Source organism: Fistularia commersonii, chromosome 6, assembly GCF_037954325.1.
Source record: "Fistularia commersonii isolate RoL2024-O1a breed Wild chromosome 6, RoL_Fcom_v1.0, whole genome shotgun sequence".
NCBI lineage: Eukaryota > Metazoa > Chordata > Actinopteri > Syngnathiformes > Fistulariidae > Fistularia > Fistularia commersonii.
This window is the reverse complement of record NC_141289.1, coordinates 7,831,047-7,856,270: the sequence shown is the minus strand read 5'-3', so window position 1 is coordinate 7,856,270 and position 25,224 is coordinate 7,831,047. Positions and strand designations below refer to the sequence as shown.

The 25,224-nt window shown below is 43.9% G+C and overlaps 1 protein-coding gene across 2 annotated transcripts in view; it reads right to left on the bottom strand.

Annotated features, from left to right (window-relative positions):
* The window catches only part of LOC147233276 (beta-1,3-galactosyltransferase 1-like), a 134,483-nt gene that overhangs the window by 60,013 nt on the left and 49,246 nt on the right, over window positions 1–25,224 (bottom strand). For both annotated transcript variants that reach the window (XM_086147924.1, XM_086147925.1), the window contains exon 2: window positions 8,147–8,204. The gene's annotated coding sequence lies outside the window, so the exon portion shown is untranslated. The remainder of the gene's footprint in view (window positions 1–8,146; window positions 8,205–25,224) is intronic.

Below are 25,224 nucleotides of genomic sequence, written 5' to 3'. Positions count from 1 at the left end.
CAGGGGCTCTGGCACTACCTCCTCTTAAGGTACTATCCCTATCCAAACTCCCCTGGGTTCTATGCCTGGTCTGTTAAACAATCGTGTTGCACCAAATCTAATCATTTTGGGTCAGTTGGAGTCCTCGACATGCAGGCAGGAAGAGCTGGAAGTCAAACCACAGACCTTCAGATTGAAGGGGCGCTCAAAAGGTTCGGTCTACCTCCTTAAAGCGTCTGATCCCTACCTGTAGGCCTCCTGCACGGTGGCACTTCATGGATTCAATTTCTTGCCCCTAAAAAGGGTTCTCCCTGCACTTTCTGAAAGGGTTCCATCACTACCTTCTTAACACTAGCTAGACTGGAGTTTTTGGGTACTCCTTTAAGGGGCTCTATACATGTCTCCTTAAAAGGGTATTTCCAGAGGGTTCAATCCCTACCTCCGAGGCCTACTGCAGGGTGGGCACTGCCCCAAATCTATTATTTCTCATTGGTCTGAATCTTTGGCATACAGACAGGGGGAGTCGGAAATTAGACAGTCAACCTTCTGATTGAAGGGGCACTTAAATGGCGCTATCCCTACGTCTGAGAGCTACTGCATGGTACCCAATGGCTCGAATCCATTATTTTGCATCTTTTAAGAGACTTCGGTATGCAGACAGGAGGAGCGAGGAATCAATTGGGCAACCTGAGCCACTGATGCACAAAACAACAAAAAGAATTTGGAGTGGGAATTGTATCATTTCAACACCTTTGAAACGCCCAAAGCTTGCAACCTCAATTCACAAACTAAAAAAGGAACGTCCGTTGCTCATGAGGATATACGTTCACTTGAAAACCGAAAGCTTGTGTGCAAAGTATGACACAGGCAATATTTGCAGCAGCTCTCAATGGTAGATGCTCAAAAATTAAAAAAAAAGACCTTACCCTCATGGGCTGGAGAAAGAAGGTGGGAAGCAGCGGGGTTAAACGTAGGCTCAATAAAGAACTTGAAGCGGGACCAGATGCCTCAGCATGTTTCTCTTTCACAATGGTCCCATTTTAGATTCAGTAAATTGCCCAATAATCTCATGCTGTGCTTTGGCGACAAGGCCGGGGGAAATATCTCAATATGACAATCCGAGCACTGAAGTCTTCACAAGGAGGATCTTAATCATAATGTCGGCTCGCGCTACTCCAAGGCGATAAGCTCTGTAGTGCCTCTCCTCACACCATCAGGGGCCTCCCTTGAGGAAATGTCAAAAAGGCAGAGGTATTGTTGCAATTACACAACAAACACTTCCTGCCCTTTTATTGTTCCACCTGACAGCAACAACAGTCCCACCGCTCGCCGCCTCTGTGCCGCACCAGACCAAGATTCCTCTGTTGTCCTATTGGTCAAGCCCCAGAACACATCTTAGCAGATGTCAAACTTTGCAGGTAAATACTCAACATCCTGCCATCTTGAGAATGTCTGTCAAAGTGCTGTGGCATGTCCCAGGTGTTAAATTCCTCATTTTAGCGCAGGAATCCAGCAGCTTAGAGTCCGTCAGCAGGCTACCATAACCCATGTGAATGAAAGCATCTTTTCAAAGCAAGCGCCTTAAAGAAAGAAAAATTATAGCATTGTCATCATCATGAGCACCATGACAGCGAAGTTGAAATCCTGCCTCTTGTGAGCATCAGATGGGTCTAATCCAAAACAGAAGCAATAAAATGTTTTACATAAACAATACTGACATCTGGATATTTGGTGTTTTTGTACACCAGTGTTTTTACGAATAAGGAAACACAACAGCAAAACACTAGTGTTTTGTTTGATCTAAACAACCCAAATGAAGTTGCAGCCAAGGTGTGTGTGTGTATGTGTGTGTGTGTAGAGTAGTAGAGATACTTTATCGATCCCGAAGGAAATTAAGGTATCAAGCAGCATACACATAATACATATTGCACAGATTAAATATAATGCACAAATATGCATACATACAACCAGTCACTTAGCAGGAATGAATAAATGAATGAATGAATGAATGGATGAATAAATAAATAAATAAAAAAATAAATAAATAAGAAAAGTTATCCAACGAAGTGTCCTGATAAGGTGTCTTGCAGTAATCCAAGTAGAATAAAGTGTCCTAATAAGACTGTCTGGTGTTATGGAGTCCTTTAGTGCAGTAGTTACCCGGGACAGTGCAGTAGATAGTTGTCTATATAAGGGAAATACACATATAGTCATTCCAATTACTTCACTGGAATTACGCAATTAACGCAGGGTGACACGTGGCGCAGTTTTGTGAGCGCTGCTGCCTCACAACAGGGCGGTTTCCCGTTAAAAAAAACACACAGGAGGTCGATTGGAGACCCTAAATTAGCCAGAATGAGAGGATTGATTGCTTGTATGCTTCTATATGACTTGTGAAAAAGTAGGTGAATTGTTCTCTGTTTGTTACACGGTGAGCAACGTCCCGAAGTACAGGATAAACAATATCGATAAGGAATGACTGAGTACGCAACACATAAGCCACTGTCACAGTTCAACGCACTGGCAACGGATCAGAGCTCCACAGCCGTCTGGTGGCAGAACTGACTCGATCAAGATGGACAACTAAAAACATGATACAGCGCCAGGAAGTAGCCGTCAGACTGCAGGAAGCTGGAGTTTCCCTTCAACCACCGCAATTCCTAAAGTATTTCAATGCCAAACCAGTTGGCGATTCCTCTACAAGGACAAGCTGGTCCTCAGATAATCTAAATCAAGTGTCTTTCTGACAGATGTTAATACGAAGATTTGATTGGTTGATGCAAAAGAAATGTAGTTGCTAAATATGGTGGAGTTTGTATGTTTTTGATAATGGTATTAACATTAATTAATTCAGTCCACAGTGGCACTGAGATTAATCGGATTAATCTGATTGCACATTTTAATTGGTAACAGCATTAACACACACACACACACACACACACACACACACACACACACACACACACACACACACACACATACACACACACACACACACACACACACACACAGGCACACGCTGTGATTTGTTTACAGCAAACGGCAGCTAAGCTAAAGCGGACGTTCTGATGCGGCATCCTCCACAAAGCCTGTTCAAGAAGCCCCTAATTTGCATTTACCACTTGACCCTGGCACAATCTTCAGCTTGCTCCATCGGAGATCTGACTTGGAGCAAGAAGGGAGCGAGTGTGGCAGGTGGGGTCCTGTGGGGGGGCTTCGCCGTGATTCATGTGTCAGATGAGATAAATAACTCGAGGCTTGAATTAATCACCCTTTCATCCCACGGAGCGATTATTTGAAGCCGAGCACACACCATAAATCAACAAGCACATGGACAACAAAAAAAAAAAAAAAAAAAACCCGGTGAAGTGCCTCTACCATCCTCCTGGCTTCTACTCTCTAAGTGGCGAGACGTTATTGTTTCAATCAGGAGCCTCTTGCCGCTCGACATTTAAAAGCTCTGCACGATTTCATTTTATCTGACAAGTATAATCTTCTGAGAGTGCCCTTTTCCCACTGGCATGTTCGGAAAGCTTATAAAAAAGAAAGACTCGGTTCATTGATCCGAATACAATTTAAGAGGCCGCATTGCCGCTCCCACAAACAGACCCTTTGAAATGGAATAATGCCGACCCACGCCAGTCATGGGAAGAGTCGGCCTGGTGACGGACGCTCTTCAGTTTCGTCCAGGCTTGTATATCCATGATACGCTCATGTACCTGCGCTTAATGTAATCAGAGAGCAGCGGGGACTGAAGGCTCCAAAGAGAGTCAAAAATAATAACCTTCTGTCTTTTGGGATTTTTTTTTTCCCCCCGCCAATGACAGAAAGGTTTGTGCAGTTTCTGGAATTTAAACCTGTCCACAAATCTCCCTCTCCACTCACTAGCCCTTCATTCACCTCCCACAGCTCGGGAATGGATTTTCCCCCGGGGCCAGTTTTCAGGGTTTACGTTCCTAATGACCCGCAATAATTCAACTGTGACTGATCAGCGAAATTGACTAATGAGTTACAACCGCTGTGCAAAGACACAGGCGTTAATCTCAGGGGGAAGGGGGGGGCTTCTTCACAAGTGTATTAACCACTCCTCTCCCTGGCATCTCACAGCTCGGGCCAAATAATTCACTGCCACCGCTCTGACCGTGGCAGATATCTCACTGCCGTTGGCACACACTGCAGGGGCACCGCAAGTGATAAAGTATAGCCTGCATTCACACTTCATTCAGGGGAGGCCACGCTGCACGGCTGACAGCGAGGGTAGAATGCATGACCCGGTGGTGTAATGTATGCATAGGGAAAACGATGGAAAAATTGGTGTTAAGACATGATAAAGCGCCGGCTGAAGTGTCTTTGATAAATTATGATGAAGCTATGCAAATAGCTCCTGCAGCCGGACCTCCGGCGCGTAGCGTTCAATTAGTTTGTCACCGCCGAGCTACTGTAGACGGCGGCGCGGAACGGGACGGGCTATTAATCCATTTCTGAGATTTCACCCCGATGTGATACATACAGTATTTATGATGAAACCGAAAGCAACGGTTTTGAGACGTCAACAACTGAGGAGAAGAAAATTCGCCGTGAACTTCCAGCGCTCTCGCGCCTTGTTAACAAGCCTCACAGCGGCGCTGAGACAGGAAAAAAAGGAAATTAAATAGGTCAAAATCTGATTTAGTTTTGTCCACTCTGTTCCGCCAAGACCGGCACGAGCCTTTTAGTAAGGCTACTAGCCGTATGCCTGCCCCTTCTCAAGAGTTGCATCCACAGCAGCTGCTGAATCCTAAATAAACTTTCACTTTAATCACATGAATAATTTAAACTGACAAATTTTTTTTTTAAGGATGACCCTAAGTGGATCTTGAATATTACAGTATAACATTAAATCGCCTAAATATATTACTTCAAAGTACGGGATAAATATTTGATTAGCTTACGTAGTTGTCAATAAATATCAATTTGGACTCTGAGTCGGCTGCTACGCTAGCACGTTTGTCCTGTAGGCTTCATGCTTTCATTCGTCTGGCTTTGACAGAAAACGACGGAAGATGACCGCTGCTATCCCTTGCGCCGATATAAGACATCGTGCGCTGGTGTCTCGGGATCATCCACGGAGTTTGCTTTTGTTTCTCTAATCTACGGCCATCTCACTGCGCGGAGGGAGGCAGGGCCTCCTAAACGAACACGGCATGGGGTCGAATGGAGTTCGTCGGGATCCCGATTTGAAAATTCACAACAGGAAGTTAAGGACAACGCGAAAATGTCACATAGGGGGGAAAAAAAAAATATTGTTTGGGAAAAAAAAAAAAAAAAAAAAAAAAGTCCGGGCGAATCTTTTAAGGGACTGGGGAGAATAAATGGCATTGCGGAACAAAGTGTTATGAAATAAAAAAAAAAGTTCCTCGGGACGGCATTTAATCAAACTGTATCCAACCGGCTCACTGACTGCGGGAGGCGGTTCAAAGAAAGAACTGGATTGTCTCTCAGATACAGACTGTTCTACCATGGGGCCAGTCAACACATTCTGCCTCCCCCTCCTCCGGGAGGTAGGCGTATAGCTTTCCCTTTAACACAGCGTGCGCACCATCCAGCCGAGCCTTTGCAGGGGGTATTGTGTAGGTCACAAAGTAAACCCCCTCCTGTGCATTACAAAAGAAAAAGTACCAAATGTCTTAATCTATCTCAAGCCCCCCCCCCCCCGATTCATGGATCTAGAATGTGAAATTTCCGTGGTTGTTGCTTTGTGCTTTGGGTTTCATAATGCCGCTGCAACCACAATGGTCACAATGAAATTCTCTGCCGGGCCAGTAGATGCTAATTATATGTAGATTGGGCGGGTGAGTCATACGATCGCTTGACACGCCGAGTTGCACAAGCTGCTGTGTAGAGGTCAATGGTTTGATCGGCTGAGCGCGCAATCTGATTGGCCGGTGCGTGAAGTAAAGTGACTAACTGTCCACTTTAACTCAGAGCGGAACTCAACTTTCAACTGCCAAATTCCCAACCGAACAGATTCAAGAAAACAAGGGTTCATTTCGCCGACATCCGTTATTTCTGACAACTTGGTCCAACCGCCAGAAGATGATGGCAGCTCTGATTACTCCGCAGCCTCTAACACTGCACTTGTCCTTCATCTCGCATTCTGACATTTCTGATTGCGCATAAACAGGGTGATATTTTCTTAGTTTCCTTCAAACGCACTGAAAAATGTCAGAATTGAAAAAAAAAAAAAAAAAAAAAAAACTAAATCTGTCAAGATTATCGGAATTATCTCGCCGTTCGAGATGTCTGGTTCACTTGCCTGCAGAGTTCTTGTATTATAAATAGGTCGTCACTTCCGATGAGCGACGCCGCAGTCTGGATGATCTGATCTTTTGTCATGTGGATAATTTTTTCAAAGGCCGTGTTGTCACAACGCTGGATTTTTCCTTCTTCAAGCGCACAATCAGAGGCATACAAGGCTAGTAGAGCTCAGACCTTCACCTTCCTATTTCTAGCTGCTTCTGTCCAAGTTGTCACAAGAAACCCGCTGGTGGTCCATAATGGTATTTACAAATGTCGCTCAACAGTCCACTAGAATTATCTGGTAATAGGCATGGCTTATGAGATCCACCAATTACCAAGCACATATGAGTTCCTGTGGAAAAGGACCTTTCCTGGGTGTAGGAGCTGAAATTAGGAAATTAGGTGCATGGCCCCTGGTTCCTCTGATTGTCTTAATGTACCAAGAAATGGCCTAATGTCGTAATGTAAAACGTTCTGGGAACTACAAAAAGCTCCTCCAAAAGTGGTTTATTGTGTCTTTAGAAAAAGATGGGGTCTCAGCTTACGGGAGCGATGTACCCGAGACCAGTGGTCCCCGACCCCCAGGCCGCGGACCGGTACCGGTCTGTGGATAAATTGGTACCGGGACGCACAAGAAACAATCAATTATTTCCATTGGGTTTATTATCTGAGTCTGAACAATCTTTATTTTGAAAAATGACCGGAATCTCTCGGTTACATCTCGGCCACTTGAGCTTCAAAAATGTAACTCACAAGCGAGCAAAATGAGTAAAAAAAAACAGACGTCAGATGGAAAGTTTCTTTTCAAAGAGGGAAAGGTCTTGTGAAGAGACAGAGAAAGAGCCTACAACTTCCAAGAAAAAGAAAGATTTGAACAGACAATACCAGGAGTTCTACTTGAAATATGGATTTTTCGTAACAGGTGATTCCCACAGACCAAGCCGCTCTGCATGATATGCGGCAATGAAGCAATGAAGTACTCATGTTATGTTGCTGCCGCAATGTTACAAGGAAGCTGCTAATAAAGTTGCATACGAGTACACAGTGGATTCACGTTTATTATTATAGTCCCAATATAAACAATCTATGTGTCCCCCCTGGGCCGCGGTAAAATTGTCAAGCGTTGACCGGTCCGCGGTGATAAAACAGTTGGGGACCACCGCCCTAGACCAAGCAAGAATCTGCTTCTTCTTCCACATGCCAAAAAACATCTCAAGCTCTGGAGGAGTTTTCAGCCATCCCAGTTCGCCCCTGATGAAGGGGAATGTATCTATCTGAGCAGGGACAGGGGAGGGAAATGAGCCGTTAATGGAGACGCCGTTAACATATGGTGCAGATTACGGAATTCGAGAGAGAGCCGGCCTTGATCACTTGATGTCAAAGTTGTCCACGTTCGATGCAAATGCTCTTCATGACAAAAGACACGACTCCCCTCCCTCCGCATCCCCCCAGAAAAAGGTACATGTCGAATGGCGCACTTGATTATTGCTTCGCTCAATAGCAGAGCCAGACAAGGGAGAATTCTGGGGAGAATTGACATGAAGCGGGGAGATGTACCATTCACCGCACTTCAAATTAAATAATGAATCCTCTTGTTCCCTTTGAAGACAAAGACAGAGCGGGGAGACTAAAATTCATGCAAGTGCGATAAAGCCTCCGCTTCATTAAACGGAAAGATTGAGGCAGCCAACCTCAGAGGTAACAATAACTTTGGTTCAAGGCCACGGTTTCGGAGCCTCAGATTCCTCTGGCTCGCATCCAGCAGATGAAGCGGCGTGAAACGCAAGACCACGGAGTCGGCCTCTTCCAGCCAGAAACGGATGACATCCCTGACCCGGCAGGGATTTGACAAAATGGGCAAAGAAAGGGTTGGCGTAGCTTACCATACCTGGCTCAGCTGGCTCTCCTCCAATGCGCTGTAGGCTCCTTTGGTCTTCATACCATCTCTGGAAAAAAAAAAATTAAATAAAGTCAGATAAGAAAGGGCAGCAAGCAGGACGGCACCGGGTGCAAAGAAAAATAGTAACGCGGCAGTAATCGAAAATATGTCGGCGGATTCGTCCGTTCAACATGTCAAACAACGACGTTTCCAAAGAAACACACGATGAATCTTTAAAAAGAGTCCATTAAACATGAATGAAGGGAAGTTTAATATATCCCCGCTTCCAAAAGATGAACCCATTCTGTCACAAAATGCAAATAAAATGATCGGGAGCGGCGCACACTGCTAAAGCGCTTGCATTGCAAACACAGGCGCTCTTCTTTGAGCAAATCGTATAAAAGGTTTCGCGCAAGACAGACGTATCTTGTCATACACACCCGACTATGTGGCTCATCGGTATGCCGCAGCCACCGCCGCCATCTCCTAACTACTGCAACAAACATGCGGAGCTGGAGGCTTTTTATTGATGTATGCTCTTTCATAGGAACTTATCATTCAGGACCTACTTATATCCCAAAAGAAGGGGGAAAAAAAAAGGTAAAATGAAATTCTCGCCAATCACATTGACTTTTTCTCCTGATGAAAAAGCGTCTGCGGCAGAACAAAGTGAATTGTGAAACGTAAGATGGAGGCTGATTTCGGACTGTAATTCTAATCAAATTTCACTGAAATTTCACTTGCTTAAAAACAGACCGAACTCACAACTTATTGAGTTGGGTTTAGAGTTTAAAACAAAAAGAAAGCCAAAAATTGTACAGGGTAGCTAAGCGCCTGTTCTAAAAAAAATAAATAATAAAAAAAAAAAAATATACAAAAATCATTCATTGTCTATACCGATTATCTTACAATTATAATTGAGTGGGTGAAGCAGGGTTCACCTTGGAGCCTGCAAATCGAGACATCAATCACACACCATTTAGTTCTCAAATTCATTCTCTCATCCAAACGAATTAAGAGACATTTATTTACTTGGGTAATATACAAGTCACAAAAAAAAAAAATAATAATCATTTACCCTCAATCACAGGTCATGGAGACTTATAACCATTCACCCGTTCAGTCACGCATCATATCGACTTTCGTTCGGCAAATTCAAATTTTCTTCACATACACGCTCATGCTAAAAGGTTTGTGATGTCAAACTGATAAACTGTAAAATAAGAGCACGACTGCAATGCACATTTTAATGTGGAATGGAAAGTAATGGACCCTGAGTAGCAGATTACTTGTATTTTCAGATGTACATGCAAATTATTTGAATAGACAAAAGGACAGTTTTTGTGTTTAAATGCAATGAGATCACATGACATCAGATGAGGTCGTCTGAATTCTGAAGCCCTTCCCCCATCCCCGGGTGATTTACCATAATTAAAAAACTGTCACATTTATAAGACAAATTACAGTGTTTCTTCCCGCACACCTGTACTCGGGACACCTCGAACCCGCTGTAATTACTTTAAAACACACGTCGGCGTCCTGCGGAGATTTATGACCCTCTGACTGCATCATTAAAATATCAAATGCCACACTTGACTCTAATTGACTGGTAAAATCAACCAAATTATAATGGCACGTGTTCTATTCCGCCTCTCCTGCCGTTTACATTTCAACCCATTAACAGGCAGCTCACATTTCGTCGCTATTACAATGTTATTTCACAGGCGTGTGAATTCGCGGTGCACGGGAGTTAGGCTGGCAGGAGGGAAAATGATAGGGTTGCGCCGGTAACCGTCTGACACCATCGTAAACTAATTAAAGTTGTTAAATGAGCATGCGATGTTTCTGGAAAATGCGGCTGAATCGTAAACGTTCGCGGTCTGTTCTGTCTTTTAGGTCGGGGGAAAAAAACAGGAATCAATAAGATATCTTGTTTTGATAAACGGCCTCCACTTTTAGCGCATGTCAAAGCACTTTATGCCGGATCGCATTCACCCATTCATTCACACATCGATACCGGATGGGAATAACTTCGGCAAGCAAAATAGGAGGCGGGGATCAAACAGCCAACCTTCTGGTTTGAGGAACACCGGCTCTAATCACCTTTTCAGTATTAAAGTAATAAGTATTAAAAGCGGGAAGAGTGTTAAAGGTCCCAGGGTAAGGCCTAGCTAACGTTTCCTGGGTGGTAGATGTCAAGTGGGCCGGACCATTAAAATGATAGCATACTCAGCTAGAAATAACCAAAATATCATGTCTTTCCTTTGTTTTGTTGTGAAGAAGTACAAGAACATTAGGGAAATCTTGAAATTTAGTGAACAATTCTTTTAGAAAACATTTCGTGCAACACCTCATATTTCCTTAGACAAACGTACAATTTACTTTTATCATTCACATGTATGCATTGCAACTGATTCCATTGATTGTCCAAAGGCACAAAACTTTAACAAGTAATTTGTATTGAAAAATATAGTAATGCACTTTAAGATGAAATGAGACTGGGATTTTTAAACCATTTACACAAGTACATATAAAATCTAAATTGAATCCCTGCCTACACCTCACAAACTAAAGAGAGTGCTATGAAATGCGTAAGGAAGAACGTATTCATCTGTCCTGTAAATGTGTAAACGTCATACATGAAACATACATACACATACAATACATACTGAAAGTGTATGGAGTTGCATGAACAGTAGAATTCCACCATACTCTTTTGTAGCGAAGCTGCTGACTAACATTAAATAGCACATTTTCGGAAGCAATCAGGTAGCTGGCTTTTACCGCTGCTTCGCTGACTTCTCGGCTATGGGTGAAAGTGGACGCTGTTTCCTCAGACCCGCCAGCAATTCATTGTTCTTATCTCTTCTCAGTTGTCCTTGCAAGCTGTCATATTTTTTCGCTGAGAAGAATCTCGTAGTGGCACCGAATATTATTTTCCTCAAATACCGAAACTTGTTGCAAACACACCAAGCACAAGGGTTTCCCGTGCCTCTCTGTAAATCTTCGAAAATTCTACACTCTATCTACTTTTCTCTGTTTTGATAACAACATTTTGGCTAATGAGGGAGTAGCGGGGAGGTAGAGAACAGGATAGAAACTCGTAAACAACGTCGTAACAAGCAGCAGATGACGCATTGATACCGTCTGCTGTTTGGTCTGTCTCAGTGATGTGGCTTGTCTTTAACCCTGACTAAAACAGAGCGCCCCCTAGTGGACGACTTTTGAATTGCATTAAGTGAAAAAACTAAATCCATGTCTTTGATGCATTTTTTTTTTCACTTTCAAATTATCCGACGGGCCTGATCGAACGTCCGTATATTTGACACCCCTGATCTGAATGACGCAGAAATAATCTAAAAAGGGGACGGGGAAAAGGCAACATTTTGAAAGCAGGCATGTGAGCTAAGGTTGCAGTCCATTGCCATTGGTGGGTGGGACAATGGCCAACTCCGTACAACTGTCTACATCAGGGGGTCCCCAAACTTTTTCCTGCAAGGGCCAAATAACTTTCCCCTTCTCTGACGGGGAGCCGCGCCAGTTTCTAACAAAAAATGTGATGATTGCAGAGGTGTCTAAATGTTAACATTTTTTGTTTTCCAGAAAGCCACATATAACCAAAAATGAACCCTCTCTGGGATCTTGACAGGCTAAAAAGAAAATAAAAAATCTGAAAATAAATAAGAATATTATTTATAAAATAAATAACTCTATTTGTGAAATAAATATTGAACAAATAACCCTTTTCAAAGTATTCCATAGATAAAAAGACCAAGGAACATTAACTTTCTTGTAGACACAACTGTTTGCAGCTCTCATTTCAAATTCACTGTGAAAACCAGAAAGCAAGCAGGCTATGAAACCAAACTGATGTCAACATCGACCAGGTTAAATACCCTGCATTCTGAATCTATTTTTCTCTTACCTAATCTTATCGTCATTATTCATTGTTATCTGACAAGGGTGTGTTCAGGATTTTTTTTTTTTTTAAGGGAGGGGTTTCAGACACAGGTACAGACTGCAGAAGGGTGAAATAGAATGTTGCGTTCTATGCGTGTACAAGTCACGATTACATGGCCAGAATTTAAATAATGCATAATGCATCCCTGGTATTGTTCAGGGGCCGGGCAAAATATGGCGGCGGGCCATATCTGGCCCCCGGGCCGTAGTTTGGGGACCACTGGTCTACATTATCTTGTAATTTACTTGCCTTATAGTTCAGGGTCACAACAAGCAATAACTTCACCTTGTTGTCGGTCCACACAACGACTCAATTGCTCACTATTGTTGACGGTTGACATAGTAATAATGGCCGTCTCTGGAGCACTCCGCTATGAGTATGGAGGAACCTTGACTTACGAGTGCATCAACTACCAAGTTACAAGCCGTCGCTCGGTCGATTTTTTTGGTTTAAGATCATAGCCCAGATCTTAGTTCGGAGCGAGCAAGATGAGTGTCTCACACCAACGTGGCCGCCGTTAACCTTGTGGCGTTAGAGGACAGTGGGGGGCGCCATCCGTCACTAGATAGCCAAGAGAAAATCATGAAAAAACACGTTTGATCATTTTAAAAAGAGGAGCGACACTAAATGAAGTTCAGCCAAAGTGTTGCAAAGTGGGCAAGTGACATTTAGCAACACATTGTAGCATTAAGGGTGTAGCCAGGACATTTTTCGTATTGAAAAACAAGTAACAAAACTGGGGGCTGGAACAGATTATTAGCGTTTCAATTCATTTTAATGGGGAAATTTGATTTGACATGCAAGCAAATTGAATGACGTGATCAGTCGCGAAGCACATATCACTCCGAAGGAAAGGTATTTCTTTACTTGGACAGGCAGGACTTCCAGTTCTACAACCTCTTGGACCTTGCAGTCCAAGATTCACTCCCAGCGGTAAATCTACCTCATCATTCAAAACTCCATGTTACCGTGGTTGCCGTGTTTGTTATTGAGTCTGGAGAGGAAGCATCTCTCCATATGTGCCTGCTTAAGTTCAACACGAATCACACCGCCAACTACTGGCTTGGCACATGGTTTACAGCATTTCAGTATCCCATTGTCTGCCGTGCACGGCAATATTTCACAACATTGCCGTCTGCAGGTGAAAGCATTTGAAAACCGAGACCGTAAACAAAACGGGGCCCTAAAGCAGAGGTTGCTAATCTTACTTCCGGGAATCTATCAGTCAGAAATGATGGGAAATTCCAAGGCCGTCCATCAGATGCTCGTGGAGTCTTGGCAGAAAATGGACATGCATTTCTATACCAACACCTCCCCCCGTACGCCGGGGGAAGAAGAAAGTAGGAAAATAGGATAGCATATCAGCGGCACGGAGGAAACCACGTCAAAAATGGGATGGAGCCCTGTCACTCTCCAGCTAACAGCCGGAGAGCAGCGCTCTCTGGGTAATTGGGAAGAACTTCCTGCCCTCTGTCTCTGAGTGGCATGTCGGGTTACCTGATCGGGGCTGGGATACATTAAGCTGTCAAGCCCGGCTCCGGAGTAATCACACACTGCCATTAACAACCGGCTCACATTTCCCAAAAAAAGAACAAAAAACGGGGAGTACAGTGAGCACACAGAGATTAGCAAACACATCTCTTAGCGTGCAGACACACACACACACACACACACACACACACACACACACACACACACACACACACACACACACACACACACACACACACACACACACACACACACACACACACACACACACACACACACACACACACACACACACACATTCAAGATGCACAGGAGGAGGCGGCTGATGAGCAGTCACCTGGCAAATTGGATCACCACGGCGACACAGAGAAATACTTATTAGCGTATCACAAATACGCTTTGGTGGTCTCGGCGCTATTCTGTTGTAGTGCTGGAGCTAATTCCCGCCTATTTCTCACGCATTCATCTCCCCGTGGTACTGTGCCCACGCTCGATATTAACAACATTTCTCTAACGCAGAGCGGGGAAAAAATAAAAAATAAAAATCCTGCGATTTGGCGTGTATTACGACCCCTGTCAGCATGCTAATCAGCATAATATAAATTATCGCCCTCATTACAGCGGCTGGCAGAGAAATAACAATCGGTCTTAATTATTCATCATTGGGAAATAAAAAAAAAAAAAGGGTGAAAACCAAATCCTACTTTATTTTCTTTTTGCAGCGGCTTGGATTTTGGACTCCTTGGGGGGAAAAACTACACGTTGCTCCTCGAAGGTAATAATCTTCTTCAGGGGAGCGATGAGCGATGAGCTTGCGTTTCCCCCTCAGGGATGTTCTTCGTCTGATGAAGTGGAATGTCGGGATTTCACCGCGCGAGCCGACTGAAGTTGACGTTTGGTTTACGACAATGATAAATCATTACGGGGGGTTGAGTCTATCCGAAAATAGCGAGACTCGGAAGAGTTCAAATGACAAGGGCTCGTCACGAACGACACACTAAATGGTTTGCTTGTACTTGAGGATATTAGATTTCTGACGCTGTATCACTTTGGAGGAAAATTAAGGAAGAATTGCTGAAGAGATTGCTTAAAATGACTTCTTTTTTCACCAATTTGGAGCAGCTTTATAGCCAAAACCTTTGAAACTTTGTGTCTATAGCCATTATCTGAGAAGATACCGACCGCCAAAAAACTTTTTTTTTTCCATACATTTTTCATGAAACCATTTCAGACATTGATGTTTTGACTATTTTTTTTCACTGAGCCAATCCGGGAGTGGTTGGGCGGTGGTTCCAGCTTTCACCTCTCAGCCAGTGGGTCCCCGGGCCTTTCTCTGTGAGGTTTCCACGGGTTCCTCCCACAGTCCAAATACATGACGGAGGTTCATTGGAGACCCAAAATTCCCCAGATGAAGAGGGTGAATGCTTGACTGCTGCTTAACTATGTGTGAATGAAAGAGTGAATAGTTGACCGTCTCTATGTGACATGAATGAGAGGGTGGATGCTCGTATGTCTCTATATGTGGCTCTGTGAGTGGATGAATTTGGATTCCTTGTCAATTTTGCGGCCGTTCCAACAACATCTTTGTCAGAAAACCAAGAAAGGTAAAACAGTTTCACCAGCTACCAATTGGTACTTTAAAGGGGATCTTGAGGGTTTGGCTCTTTCCTTGGACATCACTGATATGGAGCCGCTCTGGAGGGCCCATTCTTCTCCACTAATCTTGTTAACCGCTAAATAAATAAGAGATTGCATACTTAGTTAATTACTTTGTTTCCAGCCTTCTGGGTTTCATGTAAAAACCAAACAGACTCATAAATGTCTTAAAACTAATTCATAATGGAGTTAGAATCCAGCAAATGGATTTTCTTAAAGATGCCTCATTACAGAGCTTAAACAGTGGTTTGTCTGCCATGACATTCCAACCACAGCGCTACACCCGCTATGACCGCAGGGTTCGGGTTAGCCAAGGGTAACGCTAACATGCTCTGCCACGTTCGTCTCCAGAAGTGGATCTGGAGCGTTCCAGACCGACGATTTATTCCGGGTGAGGCAAAGGAGCGAGAACCCTGACATCATACGGAGCCATTGCCTCCTCCCCTGCACCCATTATCAAATAGAAATACGGGAGTCATTACTCTCTCTCTCTCACACACACACACACACACACACACATACATACACATACACACCACTCGTGTGCCATCCTACATTTGGTCGGGCAGGCATCCTTTTTCATAAGGAGGTTGCCAGTCCATCACTAACTGTGAGCCGAAGTGCCCAAGACAATAGTTGTTCCTGTTGCTCTGGTTAGATGTGGCATTGTTGCCAAGACAACGTTGCTGTGTGAATGAGTGAATGGGATTCCATGCTTCGAAATAACAAGAGCGCCATATAAGTTGACCCGCTTTCTGTTTTTTTTTTTTTTAAGCATACGTTTGCAATATGTGATGCTTTCTATGAACACATGAATTGACGCTGTGCTGTCGAATTTCCCTGGTGATGATTACATGAGATTTTATAAGACCTTATCAGTTTGTAAACGGCAGCTGATCCCAAAAGGACCTCATTACTTGCGGCCAATGAAAAAGGCCATGAAAATCCAATTTAATCTGTATATTTTCTCAAGCACGACTCGTGTTTTGTTGCAAAGTTATCTTTTTCGTCTAATTTATTTTTCTCTTTTTTAAACTTTCTGTTACAGAGGGCTGTTACGCCAACACAAATTCCTGCATACGTTGTATATTTAGCGAAAAAAGTGACTCCGGTTGTGATTCTGAGGAGGAAGGATGGCACCGCAACCGCATCGGATTACTGAGGATAATTAAAAAAGGACAATTTGTGCTTGTAACACGGTAATATGATATGTAAGCCTCAGCAGGAAGGAAATGGTTGCATGAAAGGAAGCAGTTGACACAGAATCCCCTCCAAAGATTTCAAACATGGAAAATCATAATTACGGCATTATAAACGCACAGAAAGTACTTGAAAGGGCAAACCGCTGTCATTTCAGGCGGAGGCAAGAATATTAATTCACGATATTTGGACAGGTGCTTGGACGGACAGTGCCGTAGTTCAACCTGCAACGCTTCAGCACAAGCAGTTTAAGACGCGTACGTTAAAAAAAAAAAGATCATTCAGAAAGTCATCCGTAGTTGAATTGTTGTGCGGCGCAGCAGTTCTGCCTCACAGCAATGCAAATGAGGGGGAACAAATATATCCATATGACGTGTGAATGACCGGATGCCCCTAGTCTCGATATGATGTGTGAAAGATGGTGAATGGTTTTGTCTGACATGCAAATGACAGAGTGAATGGTTGTGTTTCTATATGTTGTGTGAATGAGTGTGGTTAGATATCTTGACATGTTGTGCAAATTAGAGGGTTTGTCTGTCTAAATAACATTTGAATGAGAGTGAATTGTTGAATCTCTCTTTATGCCTTGCAAATGAATGCAAATGAATTAATGAGTCGCTATGAAATTTGTCACTTGACTGACAGTCGGACTGTCCGATCTGACCTTTTCTTACACAGGCGTCACTGCGCATGTACACATAACGGCGCATTCTAGCAAGTTAGCCTCCAATTTATGTCTTCTAAACTTATGGGTATAAAAACGAGTGGGGGAGCTGGACCGAGTAACAAGACTAAAACGTATCACTTCCTTACGGAATGGGAGGTGGATATATATATTTTTTTTTTACTATGTCATTTTCAAAGAGCGTTTGCCTCATCTGCCGGTCTGCCATCGCTACACCGAAAAATGGAAATGTGGCGCGGCATTTTCAGACTGTTCATAAAAACTACAACACTGACTTCCCTTCAAAACGTGAGCTGAGAAAGAGAAAGGTGAAAGAACTAAAATTCCAGCTGTCAGGACAGCAGTCATTTTTCTCACAGCTAACTTCAACTATGCTGCTGACTCCATTCAAGTCATCAGAATAATATCTTTATCAAAAAAGTACTCTGTTCATGCAGTTATGCAAGATCCACAAACATTTATTGTGTTAAATACACTCAGTAGATATATAAATGAATATATACTCAGCATTTTTAAGTGGAGGTAGATCATTTTCACGTGGTCATTTGAAAAGTAGCTCAGACGGCGAAAAAGTGCTCTATAGGATGTGTGAATGAGGGAGTGAAGGGTTGAATTGTGAACCCAGCCTCTCAGCCAATGACAGCCTCCCGCTGCAACAGCATAAGCAATATAGATAATGAATGAATGAGTCGAACTACAAGTCACAGCTTGTTTTTCACCTTCAAAGATATTTCTTTTAGAAAAATTATACATGTGCAGCGCGTAAATATCACCGCCGCACCTTCAGGAATCCACGTCTGGTTTGTTCGCACGTTTCGCTGCCCTTCCGACACAAAGAATCGAGCTGAATCTGAGAAAAACAGGAAAAAAAATAAATAACACAAACGTTCCAGAGGTCTCGTGACCTTTCCGGAAAAGGGCTGCCGATCTAATCCCGCTGATGAGAGCCGCTCTAACCTCGACTTTGGTGAGACGCCAAAGTCAGGATGACTCCACAAGGGGCCGTGAATAGCTCACGCCTCCGGGGAAGAAGCACCGCTGGCATTTGTTCTATTGACTCCAAGATCCCCGATTACCGATCCGGGCTGCTAACGGGACGAGCGCGCGAGGGATCGGGCGGGGGATTACCATTCAAAAGCTCTCTTTTTGTGAGGTCTGAAGGGGTGGAAAAGCACCGTCCTCAGATCCAGAAACTTCCACTGCCACGAGATAATTAACTCCCGGCCCCGAGGCTCGCTGTCGGGTGATGTTCGGACTTCCAACAAACCCTCCGATGATGGATAGAAGCTTTGGATTTGTTTTTTTTTTTTTATGATTTCACTGTTTCTCCGCACGTCTCGCGTCCTGCCAGATAACAGGTAGGATCCAAAATACGACAAACATCTCACAAACTGACCGCCTCTTCTCTAGTTTGCAGTGTCCGCCAGACCGGTGGCTTTTTGGCGAAACATCACCCGGTGACACTCATTTCACCAATTTTGGCCCGATTTGTTTGTGGTGGTGGGGACACACACACACACACACACTACTCTGGCTGCCTCCACTAATCATCATCAATATGCAGACACGCTACACTGCAGATGTGTGTGTGCATGTGTGTGTGTGTGGGTAAGATGATGAGCACAGCTTGCCGCAGAACTGGAAGCACAATTCTCCATCATTTTGGGGAGGGACAAAAAATGGTTTTGTGACGAGCGCAGTTTTAATTAAAAAAAAAAAAGTGTCGTCTGTATTCGTTTACATGCATTAATGAAAATGACGGCAACGGCAGGTGAACGCGGACGCGTCACGCAGGGAGGCATCAAATAACACGGGTTTATTAAATGCCTCGAAACAATTCGGGAAAGGAGCAGATGACTGAACTCAACGGCGAGGAGCACAACAAGACAAGCTGAGCAGAATTAATGATCCAACACACACACACACACACACACACACACACACACGCACAGGACAGAGGGAAACTACAGACTCAGCTAACATAATATAAGACACGGTCATATACGGGGGAGGGCATGTGAGCAGCCCTAGAAGAGAAAGCACAGGGGAGAACGTGAGGCAAAAGACAAAATGATATTCATGCATCTATATCAATGATGTCATTGGCTGAGAGTTGGGGTTCAACCTGGATCCATCACACCACATACCGTGATTTCCAGACTATCGAGCGCACCTGAATACAAGCCGCACCGGCTAGCCGATCGCTATCTTGGGCTTCCTCGTGCGCACTAAAACCGTCTAAGTCGTCTTCTTCGGAGTCGTAGCTGAACGGACGCGGAATTTCCCGGTCATTTCGTCGGTCTGACGTGCGACGATAAATGTTTAAGCGGCGTGAAAAAATCCCTGTATTAGCCACATCGTTGTTTAAGTGGAAAAAAGTCGCGGCTTATCGTCTGGAAATTACCCTACACACACACACATAATCACTCACCCTTTCACTCACATGTCATATGGATATAAAACCATTCACTCACTCATTCATACAAACATTCACCCTCCCATTTAAAAGTCAGAGACGCCACACAAGCAGTAATCAAACCAAGGGGCTTCTTGCTGTGACGTAAAAGCGCTAACTCGCGCCACCGTGTAAAACAGGAAGTGACATAAAGAGCCAACTGCAACCGGTGCTACTTGTCTCCATCATCCAGTCTATGAAGCTACGCAACACCCTATTTCAAAACATTCAGTTGTATTCAGCTATTTTGAAATGCTCGTGAATTTGTTTCTTTTCTCCATTTTCTTTTTTCCTCCGACTACAGCTTTCAAAACCTCCAGTTCCAATTCGGCACCATTTGATTTGATTCAAGCGGATCAGATTTGGGGCAATCCCAGAACAAAACAAAGCAGCTTGTGCCGCAAATAAGATTAAAACCAGTCGCTCTTCTCGGGCCGCTAATGCTGTTTTTCTTTTTTTTTCTTTTTTTTTTCCTTTTGAATACTAGGTGGCCCCAATCACAATTCCACAACAGGATGTTCGTTTGAGCTCGTTCATTTGATTGGTGCACCAAGTCACACTCACGCAAAGGGTTAAAAATAACAGGTGATTTATGAATTCTGTTTTGGGGTTTGATTGTCTGATCATCAAAAGAAGCCTTTGGAACACAACCTCACTTTTGCCTGGAAGGAAATTTTGCAGCTTCTAGAACCTTTTCCGGACCTACACTTTTTTGGCCCATTTAGAAGACAGAGGAAGCAGGGACTTCAATTCCTGAACCATTTTAGCTCCTACACCGAAGCCGGGTCTTTTTATTGTTCCATAGAAACTCTTGTAGAATAAGAATAAGAAGAACTTTATTTATCCCAAAGGGAATTGTTGTGCCAGAGTATCAAGTAAAACATAACAATAATAGTAGAAAATTGTATAAACAGTAAAAGATAAAAGATTAAAAAAAAGGGCGGGGGTAAGAAATAAAAATAAATCTATAAAGTGTCTAAGTAACAAGTCAGGGCAATAAAGTGTCTTAAGGTCTGAAGTACCAGGTGTAAGATAAGGAGTGCACAAGAGTATGAAAAAATATTGCACATGCAGGTGTTATGAAATGAAATGTTGCACAGTTATGAATATATATACAGATAAATTATAACGATTTACAGTAAGTGGGTGAGAATTTTTTTTTTTTTTTTTTATTGTTTAATATTTTGAGATTCCCTGCAGCTGAAGGGAGAGAAATTAAAAAGTCTGATAGCCTCAGGTAGGAAAGACCCCCTTGCGATCCAGGTGTTTGGTGGAACTCATATGCCACGCCCATTACCAGGTACTTCTCGCAGACAGCGGAGCGTCATTTTTAAAAACAATTGTAGTCACAGTCAGGTTCTTTCTTGCCGGAACGACAAAGAGATCCAAGCTCTTCTTGCCTGCAAGGATCATCTACATTTAGGCCAAAATAAGTGTGGCATTAGCTAATAGCTAATAGGTTTCTCACATGGCAAAGCAGTGCAGAGAGAAGATAAAAACGCTTCAACCATCTGATAGTCCACGGTTATTGTCCGTGTCGTATTCGTCCTCTTCTTCGGTATGTCTTTGAGTGTTGGGCTTAAGGTGCAAAAGCGCCAGCATCCCATCTGTGGGGAATACAAAACTAGAAAATTCCCCCGCAGAGGAACCAGATTCGAGCTGGGCACTGCTGAGAAGTTCTCTCTCCAAGAGAGGCTAAAAGATAACCCAGCGGAAAGCTTTGCGGTATGAACGGCACGTCGCATCGCGCTTGTGACTTTTCATTTTAATAGAATTGACCCAGATCTAAATGAAAATGCCCTAGATCTTGATTACTCTAATTATCCACCTGGAGCAGACGACGGCGGCGGCGATGGCTTTGACGGCGAGACCGCGGAGGTGATTTCACCATAAATATAGGCCTAATTGGTTGACCTTCTCAATCCACATGGCACTAATAAAGCCCTAATTGAGAAAGTGATTTGGATCTGAGATGCTGTCAATTAAGCAATTAAATACAAATATCTGGGTCTTTACAAGGCTCTCAGCCACCATTATCCGAGCGAAAAGCTCCGCTCACTGCGCAGAGGAAGAGCGGGACCGTGACCGAGAACTCACGGCTTGTCAAGCGCGATGCTAAAATAATCCGGGAACTTCGCAGATGCCACTCTGTGTCATTTTGGGGGCTCGTCTGAAGATTTTTTAGACATTTTTACTGTCAGGAAATGGGGAAAACAGTTCCAACACTGTTTCTCGGGTCCCTTCTGCATATTACCGCTTGGACGGAGGAATGGAGCTGAGATTTACTGTCCTGCAAAAATCCATCTGCTAACTCATAATCCATTCATACATACACAAATCTCGTGTCCGGCGAATGGTAAATATAGCTCTCGTACATCCTTTCAAAGATATTAATGCATTATAAATTAAGCCACCTCCATATGCTGAGAGTCATACCACAATATGCCCCCCTCCTGTTTTCCCTTCCTCCCTCATGCATTCATCGGAGAGGGAGCAGCTGCTCTCCAGAGAGAGAAATGGGTCACGGCTTTCCGACACGGACCTCAGAGTTCACGACCATCAAGGCTAATGAGTGAGACGCTCTCCTGGCGTTGCCGATCGGCGGGGAAAGAACACGTCTGGACAGGAAGCGCCAATGGCGACACCCTGATGCTAATATGGGACACGTCTTATCCTCGGGTTCTGTCAAAACATATTGCACGTGTCACATAGAGGAGGAACAAACTACATTGATGCCTCGACTTGGGTGTTAAATTGTTCCGTGAACGAGCTCGTAACTTAATTTCCTCATATATGCCATTTGAAATTAATTTAAATGCTATTAATCTGTTCCACCCCCCACCCGCCCCTGGTTTTGTTGCACATTTCTGAATAAGATCTTCTTCTTCTTTCGGCTTTTCCCTTCAGGGGTCGCCACAGCAAATCAACTTTCTCCATCGAACCCTATTCCCTGTATCCTCTTCTCTCACACCAACTACCTTCATATCCTCTCTCACTACGTCCATAAAGCTTCTTAGGTCTTCCTCTAGACCTCTTGCCTGGCAGCTCCAATTCTGAATGATATAAATATACTTAATATATCACTAATAACGTCCATCTTCTACCGCTTATCCTGCACTCGGGGGACAGCCTACCCTTGGTGTCATCGGACGACAGACGGGTGCACCCTGGACTGGTCGCCGAACATGCAACCCTCACACTGAAAGGTCGCCTCGTCGGAATCGAACCAGGATTATTCGTGCCGTGAGGCCGAAGCGCCAACCCCTGCACCACCGTGCATCTGTTTTTTGTTGTAGACCAAAAACTCCAATGAGCCACTGGCTTCATCGGAACCGGCTCGCCTCTGCTCCCTGCGAGGATCCCCAGCGAGGCTTCAGCGAGCCCCACCTCGCTCCCTTCCACCGTCACATATTCACTCCAATCCTCGGCCTCCTCGCTGGTGGCGGTGATGAATATGCAGCGCCGTTAATTTCTTTGTCTCTGAGTCACGGTCTCAAAAGGAGGAGGCATTGTGGGCTGCCGACATGTGCGAGCTGATTGGATCGCTCGCCGCCACGGGGAAAACTGGCGGAGGTTAATGTTGCGAGGAAGGACAAAGTGTTCTGAATGAGATGTTCTCCTGTGTGTTGCTACCGAGGGTCGCGGTGGAATCACACGTCGGAGAAGGAGCTTCCATGGACAGGACTTTTCTTTTCCATAATGAACGTTCAGACCGCCGACTTGACTTAAGAATAACGCGGAAAGCGTTCATGTGATCAGTAAATCGCTGTTTTCTGTGTTACTTAACTCACCTTCCTCATAAAAAGAGAAAATTTGACCGTTTCTCTATTATTTACCAGGAGTTTCATTCATTCACGCTTATCCTACACTATCAATATAGACGTTAAACATATATTGATATACAATCATTCACACATCTTTGAGACATAGGACCATTCACCCTCTTATTTAGACATTATATATTGACATAAAATCATTCACCCTCCCATCTAAATACATAAAATCCTTCAATCACTCGCACATCATAAAAAAAAAAAAATCTCGCCATTCACTCACTCCATATTCACATTTACCCTCTCATTTGCACGTCAGACACATGCAACAGATAACTCACTCATTCAAACTTTGCAAGAAGGCATACAACGGTCCAATCATTCACTCATATTCACCGTTCACCTCTCATTCACAAATAATATGGACAAAATCACCCCTTCACCCAGTCATTCACACATCTTAAGATGCATGTGCCTCCTGCATGTGTGTGAACTGTGGGAGGAACCCGGAGAAGCCAGAGGAACCTTACACAGACACGGGGGGAACATGGAGACGCCATCGGCTTCTTCCCACCTGGACTCGGGAAACTGACAAACATCTCTTGAAATGGCCTCCCAGACGGAGTAAATGCCAGCCGTGCAGGTGCAGCTCAGCGTCTGTGACATTTGATCGTTAATGTCCCTTGTGCCGCCCGGGCACCGTTTTGTGTGTGGGGGAGGTTTCATGAGATTGGTCGAATGCAAAAGTGAGAAAAAACAAAAAAGATAATTTTCAACAATTTTAGATCCAACTGTGTTCAATCAGCGAAGGAAAAAAAAAGGAGAAGAAAATGTCACCGCAGCGGTGCGACGGAGGCAGAGTGGCCATCACGTAACACGAGGGTTACCGGTTCAATGCCTTGGAACCTCCAGAAGCAGCGTCTAAGCGTCCTTCAGCGAGATTCTAATTTGCTCTGAAGGAGCGCAGCTGCGTCTCCTTGGTGGCGCCGGCCATCCGTGTGTCCGAGTATCTGAAGGGCTTCGTATGCAGTTACAGGTAGAAAGTCTTTTTACAAATAGAGCCCATTTACCATTTGCACCGGCCAATAGAAGTCTTCGCTGCTTCAAGGAATAAACGAGTGATGACATGATTCCACCACATACTCAAATATGATATAATGCCATGACATGAGACATACATGTCCTGCAACCGCCTCAGTGCCATCATTAGACACAACGGCATTTGGATGAGTGCCTTTAACACTCAGCCACTGGGAATCTGTTTACTATTGACATCCTGTCATTAAACACCAGGAGAAAGACCGTTAATGATAGTGAGTGGATCTTGGAAAACCACACAACAGTTACAACAGGTGCAGCAAATGGTTAATAGAGTTGTTCATTCATTCATTCATTATCTGTACTGCTTTATCCTGCAGCAAGGGTGGTTTAGGGGCTAGAGGCTATCACAGCTGCAAAAGGCAGGATTAACGCTGGACAAATGCCATTCACCCTCTCATTCACATGCAATATAGAGGCATAACATCATTCAATCTCTCATTCAATTGAGAGACAAGCAATCAATCGCTTACAAATCTTATAGAGAGAAGTGATATAGAGATATGAAACAATTCACCCATTCATTCACACATAAAAAGCAACCATTCAATATTTCATTCACGCATGATATAGAGACCGACAACAATTCAGACAGTAATATATCTGAACAATTCATACATTGAACCTCCTGCATGTGTTTGGACTGTGGGAGAAACCCGAAGAAGCCAGAGGAACCCAGTGCAGACACGGAGAGAACATGGAGACTTTGCTTCATGGCCCAAATCCAACCTGGGATTTTCTTGCTGTGAGGCCGAAGCCTGGCTGACA